The following is a 9825-nucleotide window of genomic DNA, read 5'->3' on the forward strand; positions in this document are numbered from 1 at the left end:
CCCTAGCGCTGCCATTTTGGATTCCGCGACCTACTGCCTAGTAATCACTTGAAAATAACACCGAAGTTCATAATAGCTCTGTACTTTTGAGTTCTTTGTTTCTGCAGCGTTCGGGGGGGGGGGGGGGGGGGGGGCTCGGAGGACTACAACGAAGAAGTGGCCGGCGAACGATGACAATCGCTAAAAAGTCCTCGACAACTTTGCAAGAACGTCAATTGAGTCTCGCGCACCCGCGACCCTTTTCGAGTCAACTCCCCGTCGCGTCAATCAACCCCCCCCCCCAAGAAGGAAATCTTTTCTCCTCCGCTTATTTTATCACCAGTCGCAAATTCACTTCCCAAAGAGGTCAATAATCCAGCGCGCTGGTAATCACCTCGAAAGGTACGCAGCTCAAGTCCAATCATGGAGTCGCACAAAAGGAAGCGAGCTTTCTTTTAAAAGCTAGCATGGTGCTATTTGACGGGCTTTTCCGACGACGGATAAAAGTAGCGAGCCAGGTCATCTATGTAAGGGGCGGGGGTTTAAAAAAGTATTGGACAATCCACTGACGATTAAACTTCTTCAAACACCCGACAGTCTTAAAGGAGTCGTTGGTGATCTTGAACTCCGACGGCGAGGGCGATGGAGGGGGGGGGGGGGAATTCGGGGGGGTGATGCAGCCAAGCAGATGATCTGTTATTGATTTCCTGTTGCCTTGGCCGATGGAGGCTCTCCATTAGCACATGCGGACCCCCACCACTCTGTACGTTTCGCCCCACAGGGGCAGATAGGATGACCCCGGATGACAAATCAAACGCCCAACTTTAGATTTCCAAAACTAATATATTGGTTCTCGCTTGCATACTGTTTCAAAAGGACATACTTTGTGAAGAGCTAACAAGCTAGGCTAAGTTAAATTAACATGTTCATACAGCTGTGTCAAAAAATAAGGACCTTATTTGTTTTTTCTAGCTCTGTACTTTCTAAAAAGATAGCAAGCTAGGCAAAGCTAAATTAGCATGTTCGCTCATCTGCGTCTATAAATATGGAGCTTATTTGTTTGTTTTTATTTTTTGCTGGCTCTGCACTTTGTAAAGAGATAGCAAGCTAGGCTAAGCTAAATTAGCATGTTCGGAGTTCACATTTTAGTTCACTTGGCTATATTCTTCCTCATATTTTGTCAAACTTACTTCTTATTGGTCGATGGTGGTCCTCTGGGGTCATGTGATTGCAGGTATCTATGGTTAAAAACATTCAACGTTAGCTTTGGGAAAATGTATAGATTTGTATATGAAAATACACGTCAATATTTACAGCAAGGTCAGATGAGTGGCAGAAACAAAACAAAAACATTTGAAAAATACTTTTTTGGGGGCTGGGGTGGGGGGGGTTGAAGGATGGATGCGATGACGTCGTGCAATGATGTATAGCGGCGACATAGCACCTAGCGACGTAGCCGCTAGCAGCGCGACTTGGTGATGCATCGCGGTATTTAGCGATAGCGGTTAGAAATGAATTGGCCTACTGCCGCTACATCCCCGCTCCCCTGAGGGGTGGGGTGATATACAGTTTTAAGCGCAGACCCCTTTGAAGGGGGGGCTTGGGGGCGGCGAAAATCCATTCTCAATCCAGCACCCTGACTGATTGCTTACTTTGTCCTACTTTGCTATTTTTTGACAGTGGCGTAATGATGCTCGGAATAAATAGGAGGGTTAACGCTTCGTTGCTTGTTGGAAGAAAAATGTGGGGGGGGGGGGGGGCGTGAAGAGGGGTGTGTGGATTATTTTACATGTGATAATCTAACCAGAAAGTTAATTTAAAACTATAATTGGCCTGTGTTTTTTTTTAATGTTCCTAATCGCCGGGCCGCTTCTGTGCAATAAAGGAAGACCCCCCCCCCATTAAAAAAAAAATAAATAAATAAAAAAAAATCACAAGTGCTTAAGGGGGGGGGGTTACTATTTTAGTGACACAAGAGAACCACCAAATAAAATTGTATCTAAGCAGTTTCATCACAAAGTCATTCCGAATCGACAAACTTACGGTGAGCGAGGGGCAACAAAAGGGACCACCTGGGGGCTGCCGGTTGGCCCACTTGGGGGGGTGGAGGGGGCTCCTTGCACATGACAGCCTTTTGTAGGGGGGGGGGTGACGTTGTACAGTTGTTTTTGTTGAACTTGGAGAACGAGAAAACAACGTGTTTGGACGGTCAAGGATAAACGGTGGGGGGGGGGATGGTCGCATTTCGTCTCATTTCCACAACGAACTCGTTGAAAGTGTCGCACACAAAAAAAGCTTACCGTTCACAACATGTCACTTGCTTCTCTGCGCACAAAACAGCTTTTGCAGTTGTGTCTGACGTCCCAAATGTTTGTTTTTTGTTGTTAAATAGAGCGTCAAGAACTTTTCATCATATCCGGATTCCTTCTGGTTTGCTTCCCTGCCGTGCGTCGAGCAGTCAGTCATATTTGTCGATAAATAAAACACCCCCCCCCCCCCACCAAAAAAAAGAAAGATAACCACCCCACGAGTTTTCGTCGAATTCAAAACACACAAAGTACATTAAAAACACAAAAATAATCCACAGGTAACGAGTTCCCAAATGCGTGGCAGGTCGGGAACCGAGCTTGTCCATTCAATCACGCACGCCAATCATCAGCTGCGTCATCGTTGATTGACGTGAGGGAGACAAGCTGCGTACTGAAAAAAAAACCCCGACTTCACGTCCCAACAAACATCATCAGTTTATGCGTAAAGAGTGACGTCAACTAATATATATCGCAAATATTGACATTGACGACAAATAAATATTGTTTTGGAACGTTTTATGCAAATGTGAGTAATAAACATTTTAATGTAATTCTACATGCTTTTGAGGAATGATGTATTGTATAATGGTGGATGATTGACAGGTGAGGCAGGTGTCCTCAAAATGGCAGTCTGCTAACTATATCATCTTGTAATTATTAATTATACAAAAAGAGTGAATTTTAATAATACTTAATTTATATCAAATTACAGTCTTTTTGCTTGGCGACAATGCGGAGGTGTGCAAAGGAAAGGCAAATGGAGTTTTGAAAGGATGAGGCGGGGTCGACATCGCAAGATGGCGGACTCCGAGGGGAAAAAAATGGCTACCAGTAAAAAAAAAAAAATCCAAATGGCTACAGCAAGAGGTCAACCTGAAAAGTTGGCTGAGCCAATTTTAAACTTTTTCTCAGCAAACTGCAATCTGAACATCCAACGGGGGCGCCTAATTCTGTCCGATTGACCCCCCCCCCCTACACCGTCCTGCGTAATTCACTTGAAATAAATGTCCTCTGGCGAGTCAGTAGGGTATTGTTAGCGCGCTAGGCGTCTCGCTGATTGCCATCGTAGCCATTGAACCCGACGGTGTAAGTGAGATTTAAGCCCCGGTAACACGTAAGCGCTGGCGGGGGTTGATTGATGTGAAATATGCCCTCCCTCATTGACTGGCTGAACTCCATTTTCTGCTCCTAATGCACAAATCACTTCGAGTTCGCCCCCCCTCTCGCATAATGATTTACGATGAATCTGTGTCAATGTTGAACTCGGCAAACCTGGCGTAATCCATCTTGCGGATGTACCTGGCAACCTGGCCCTGCCCCGCCCGTTCCCACGCCGACCCAGGGCCTCGGCTGCGGGTAGCCGAGACGCGCCGATCGAGCGTACCTCTTCGTTCGGAAAGAGCTGAATCCATTACGGGGCTGATGTGTAATCACAGACTACCCCCCACCCCCCCTAGACCCCCTCAGACTGTAATTACCCGGATTCCGATACTCCCTCGCCTCATTCCCTGGAGACGCTCAAAGCCGAGGACTCGGTTAACCGGCATGCAGCGCTGCCTCTGCGGGAGGCCGCCGACGTGAGAGACGGGACTGGTCGCTACGATTCAATTTCACTCGTAGGATTTTGACCTTGCCGTGTGCAGCTCTAAGAATGGCAAAATCAGCCTCGTTTGTCAGGGTTTATTTTGGTATTTTATTTTTACTTATGATTTTTATTTATCTATCAGCCTAAGAAACCGATTTTTATTGATCTATTTACTTATGTATATATTTATTTGATTTTATTTATTTATCAATGCATGCATCTATTCATGTATGTATATATATTTATTCATTAATTTATTTTAATCTATTTATTTGTTTTTAGGTATCAATTTGTTTCTATTATGTATCTATGTATGTATATATTCATGTATCTATTTATTTATTTACCTAATAGTTTATCCATGTATTTAATGTTTTTTTAATATATTTATGTATCTATTCGTGCAACTATTTATGTATTTGTCAATTTATTTATTTATTTATTTATTGTTTTTTATTTATATTTTTATCTAATTTATTTATTTTTATTTAGTTTATCTAATTATTTATATATTGATTTTGTTTGTTGTATTTATTTATGTAAATATGTATTTCTGTATTTATTGTTGTATTTATTTATGTATTTATTGATTAATGTATTCATGTATGTATCCTTTTATCTATTTATTGTTTTTTATGTATCTTTTTTTCTCAAATTCTGTATCTATTTATTGTTTTTATCTATCTATTTATATATCTATGTATCCATTTATGTATCCATTTATGTATCTATTTATTTATGTGTCGGTTTTTCTATTAATGAATCTATTTTTCTATTTATGCATCTATTTATGTATTTATTTGTCTATTTAGTTGTCTGTTTATTTATTTTCCCTCACCTCCGGTTCACGGCGCCGTCGCCACCGACAAACTCGATTTCGCGCGTGATCATGCGCTGACGACGCGGTTGCCCCCGGAACACATGCGGCGCGCTGTCACACTTTGTCAAGCGGCGGTGGCGGCGGTGCATCTGTCGCCAGTCACATCTGGGAAGACACAACAGGGAAGCATCTCTCGCCGTTCGCTCCGTCTTGTTTGTTTGGCACGCCGCCTGATTGCTGGAGTGTGGAAGGGGAGACGTGGAAATGACAAGTCATCACCCCCTCCTGTTGCCACCCCCTCGCCCGTCCTCGTGAGCCGAGACAAATAGACCCAGCTGTGTTCAAGCAGGAAGTGTCATCGTTGTCCTTCCGCTTGTCAAATAACCGCCAAAACAGACTGTCGCAGTATACAAAGCGCCGCATCAAAAGACTTAATATGACAACAAACATAGAAATAACCCCATTCATGACAGTCAAAAAACAGTCAAACTCAAAATGGAGTCCAAAAGAAGCAAGTAGCAGCATTATGGACCTACTGGAGATGCTTCGTGGAGGACTGGCGAAACTCCAAAGTTCCAGTTGGTCTTGTGCTTGAAGCTATATTTTATTTTATTGTCTAGGATTAGCCTTTGATCGTCTCGCAGGGGTGAAATTGACATTTTGCAGCAGCAACATGATGAAAGTAAGAGGAAAGAAATAAGTAGAAAAAGTAAATATAGGAGCTGCTGTAAAGGCAGGCACTCTGGCGTCGCCATTTTAAGTAAAAAACAACAACAAATAATGTGACACAATACAAAAGATACAGTCATGCAATCTTCTGCACTTTCTCTTTGTTGTATGAAGCTGCTCAAGATGAAAAAGAAGAGGATCAAAGCATCCTTTATACCAGTGGATCAGGAACGTCATGGTGTAAGGTGCACGTCTAGTACAAGCTAAATTGAAATTGAAAGCAAACACTTAGCTGTAGCATCCATTGACGAAAAGAGACTGTCTCACATCTCCTGTCCCACGTAAATCCACTTCATTTCCAAGCCGCGACCGCCGCGGACTGTCCAACAGCACCCACCTTTCCGCTGAACAAAGCGGGTCTGTGAAAATGCTGCACATTACAGGTGGAAAAAAAGCACAAATATGATAATATTGATAATGAATTTAAAATGAAATTGTGTTTTTGTTTTTGAGGCCGCACAATCAAATGAGTCCATGTAAGAAACTCGAGAAGGGGTCGTAAAGCTTGCCACAAACTATTTTTTTTTATTCACGCTCAATCAATCAGTCCTCCCCGAATGATCTTATTTTCCATTTCTGCTACGGACATAAAAACGACATCGCTCACGTCGGCTCTTCAAAGTTGTCTCTCCGTCCACACCGACCGAGCGCGACTTAATGAGTGAGTACTTTTGAAGTTGACCGCGACACCGGCTGAACCCTGGCATCCTTCGCGTGATAAATGGCGCCATCTTAAATCCTTGTTGTCGCACGTAAGATGTCGTTTGACGCCGGCCGATCAAAATCTCAGACTTTGTGCTTGAGGGGGGTCAGCCGCGGTCGCAAGAAGAAGACGACGTACCACCTTGATGGATCGGATGAAAGATAAATGCAAATAAACAGGCGCAGGGACGGAATAATAACACGTCATCGCTAGCAAATGAGCACGGCCCTTCATGAATATGGATCCCGACGAGAAACTATCGCGACGCTTGATGATTAACTCATTCACTGCCAGACGTACAAAAATGTGTCCACTCCGGTGCCAGGGTTTTTGTCATTGTCACTCATATTCCAGGACCTACAAAATATGGAGTTTTAAGACTACATAAACATTCAATTCAGCGTAAGAAACCTTAGACTCTCTTTTTTCATCAGAAAAAAGAGTTAATTCCTAAATTATATGGGTCTGGCGTTATATGAGCTTGAAATGAGGGCATATGTCCAAAATACAATGGAATAAATACATATTGGTGTATAAAGACGCTCCCCAATTTACGAACGAGATACGTTCCGAACGGCCGTTCGTAAGGTGAATTCGTTCGTAAGTTGCATCAGTGCGACATTTTGTATGGAATGTATGTTTGAGGCTTATATAAGTTTGTTTAAGGTTTGTATAAGTAACCTGTATTGGTTTGTACTGAAAAGTATTTCATAAAATATGCTCTTATAAAGATATGTACATGTACAACTGGAGAGAATACGACATATGTTACTACAAAAATGTTCGTATGTACCCTTGTTCGTAACTCGAATATGCTTAAGTAGAGGAGCGTCTGTATAGCGCTTTAACAACAGCTGAAGCTGGAACAAAGCGCCAACATGGAAAAAAAGGAAATGCTGCCTCCTTGTGGAGAATAAAAACCACTGCTAGAGGCCATGGCCAGTGCTTTATCGGCACCCAAATAAGAAAAAAAAAAAATCGGGAATGGCGCTCTACGTCATATTTTCAATTCCCGGATAAGGAATGGCAGCGATTGAGTTCATGAACGTTAGCCTCGAACTAGTGGATGCTAATGCTAAGCTATCAATAAACAAATGCTGACTGCTCAGGATGGGGCGCCTGTTCCTGATATAGCGTTATAAACCATGAAATATGAGGATTCTACTTCCGAGAAAATTCCGATGTCTTCTTTGTCCTTTTTTTAATCGCCTTTGTTGTCCGACGCGGAATGCTAATGAAAAAAAAATGTCAGGCTGTTTTGGATTTCTATGATCCTCCGCAGATTTGAGATTAGCATAAACCGTAAACCGAGCTAAAGCGACACTGGCTAAATTCACAGCGGGGGTCCTTATTTGTGAAAGCGTGACGCCCCATCGCATGGACGTCCTTTTCTCCCCGTGGCACCGGCGGGTTCCCCCGGAGTCTTGTAAGACACCCCTCTGAGTTGAGGACGAAAAATTCTTGGAAAATCAACATATAAAACCGCTAATTCTACGCAAACAAGCCGACCCACCCTGCAAATCCTGCACACGCTTCGCACACGCAACTTGATTAATTAGATTGTGAGATTTCGCAGATGAGGCTTGCACACGGCTCATCATGGAAACAAGACAAATTCGCCAAGTGTTTGAAATCCCTCATTTCCCCGGCAGAAATGTGGGTTTTAATTTACCTCATGCCGAGGCTAGCGCCGCTTACCTGCGGGGAGCCAATTCGCGGCGTTGTGTGTGTGTGTGGATCAGATAAAAATAGTCACATTCCCCCTTCTTACTGCCAATTGATGGAACGGCGGTCAAATATTGATCCAGTTGATGAGCTGGATGGCGGCTTCGTCCTGGACGATAATTAAAGACAAACTCGAAGCTAAAGGTGAGGAGCGGACCGTGACATCATAAGATGGCGGCCACCTGACGGACAAACAGACAAAGCGTTAGATTCTAACGGTTACAATATACAGTAACTCATCTTAACTCATTCACTGCAAAAATATGACCACTCGAGGGCCAGGGTTTTTGTCATTCTCACCCAAATTCCAGGACTCACAGAATAGAGTTTTAGGACGACATAAACATTCAATTCAGCGTAAGAAACCGTAGACGCTCTTCTTTCATAAGAAAAAAAAATGTTAATTATTAAGTTATATGGGTCTATAGTTATCTGAGCTTGAAATGGGGGCCACTGTACAAAAGACAATACAATACATACATATTGATTCATATAGGGCTGTAACAAAGTGCTAACATGGACAAAAGGCAAATGCTGCCCCCTCGTGGAAGCAAAAACATTCCCAGAGGTCTTACCAGCGCTTTATCGGCACCCAAGCATGAACAAACAAAATACAATGCAATACATATTGTACATATTGATTTAACAACAGCTGAATCTGTAACAAAGCGCTAACATGGAAAAAATGCAAATGCTGCCCTGTTGTGGAAGGGAAAAAAACATTTCCAGAGGTCAGACCAGCGCTTTCTCGGCACCCTTCGCAAGAAAAACCAAAACCCAAACACATTTCGGAACGGCGCTCCAGGTCATGCTTTTCAATACCCGAATAAATTCAGGAATGGCAGCGAATGAGTTCATGAACATTAGCATCGAGCTAGTGGATGCTAATGCAAAGCTATCAGTAAACAAATGCCGACAAGCTAGGGGTTTCATGTCAAGGAATTCGTTTCGTACTTGAATGCAAAACTCCCTCTGCGAGGAGACGTCGGCATGACTTGAGACACCTGTAGCGAGAACCAAACGTTCCCCAGGTTGCCGGGTGTTAGCCTCGGGTGACGCTCGTGTCCTCAGCACGCCGGGATAACAATAAGAGCAGCGCAGTCGGGGGATTAAAAAAAAAAATAAATCTATAAAATCACTGCTGGAGCTCTCGGCGGAGAAATCGCAGGCTGCCAGAGTCTATCGGCATCACTCAATCCTGGCCTCGTATTCGATACATAATGCACATTAACGTTGATTAAGAGGAGACGGAACCAAACAAAACACAAGGTTGATTGATTTTTTTTTTTTTGTTTTGTTTTGTTAGCGGCCACTCAATCCATGATACCTCCTCCAAGGCCTTCAACGCGGGATTCGCTCACATTCCAGGTTGCAATTATAAAATGACCTTCTTCTAAACTAAGCGAGAGAAATAACAACATGACGACAATAACAGCTCATATTTGCTGCGCATCTTGTGGTTAAACTCGCAAGGAGAAATGTCACGAGTAATCCGCGCGGAATTAGCACGCGCCTAGCGAAGGGAGACTCGCGCGTTAGAAAAGGCTTTGGCAAATCTCCCATCAAAGTTGTCTAATTATGTTAATCAAAGAATTCTCCAAATGTCAGAGTTGCTTCAGAGAAGGATGAGATTTTGGAGAGGGAGCACATTAAATGACGATGATGGATTTCAACAGCCCCCCCCCCCACACACCCCCTCTCCCGACCCCAACGCAATAAGTGATGATATTAAGGAATTCCAGTTGCAAGAGAGAGTGGCTTAAATTACACTACAAAGGGTGATTATCAAGAATCAATTTGTTGCCAGACTAATATTTCCTTGGACGATGCAGGCCCGTTTTTTAATTATTTTTATTCATTTATTTATTTTTAGGTAACGTTTAGAAGAAATAAACAAAAAGAACAAAAAAAATATATATATATATGAAAGTGGTGATATTGCTACAGCAACAGATGCAGGCAGACACACTAGAAA

General features: G+C 42.9%; 1 long non-coding RNA gene across 1 annotated transcript in view; it reads right to left on the bottom strand.

The window, feature by feature from the left end:
• LOC148881731 (uncharacterized) overlaps nt 1–2074 on the bottom strand; it is a 72289-nt gene extending 70215 nt beyond the window's left edge. The window contains exons 1-2 of the long non-coding RNA XR_016113683.1: nt 2023–2074; nt 1170–1217 (exon numbers count right to left, since the gene is read on the bottom strand). This is a non-coding gene — a long non-coding RNA (uncharacterized LOC148881731). The remainder of the gene's footprint in view (nt 1–1169; nt 1218–2022) is intronic.
• Nucleotides 2075–9825: the final 7751 nt, after the last annotated feature.

Source organism: Hippocampus bargibanti, linkage group LG22 (assembly GCF_051943395.1).
Source record: "Hippocampus bargibanti isolate YZ-2025 linkage group LG22, ASM5194339v1, whole genome shotgun sequence".
NCBI classification, from domain to species: domain Eukaryota; kingdom Metazoa; phylum Chordata; class Actinopteri; order Syngnathiformes; family Syngnathidae; genus Hippocampus; species Hippocampus bargibanti.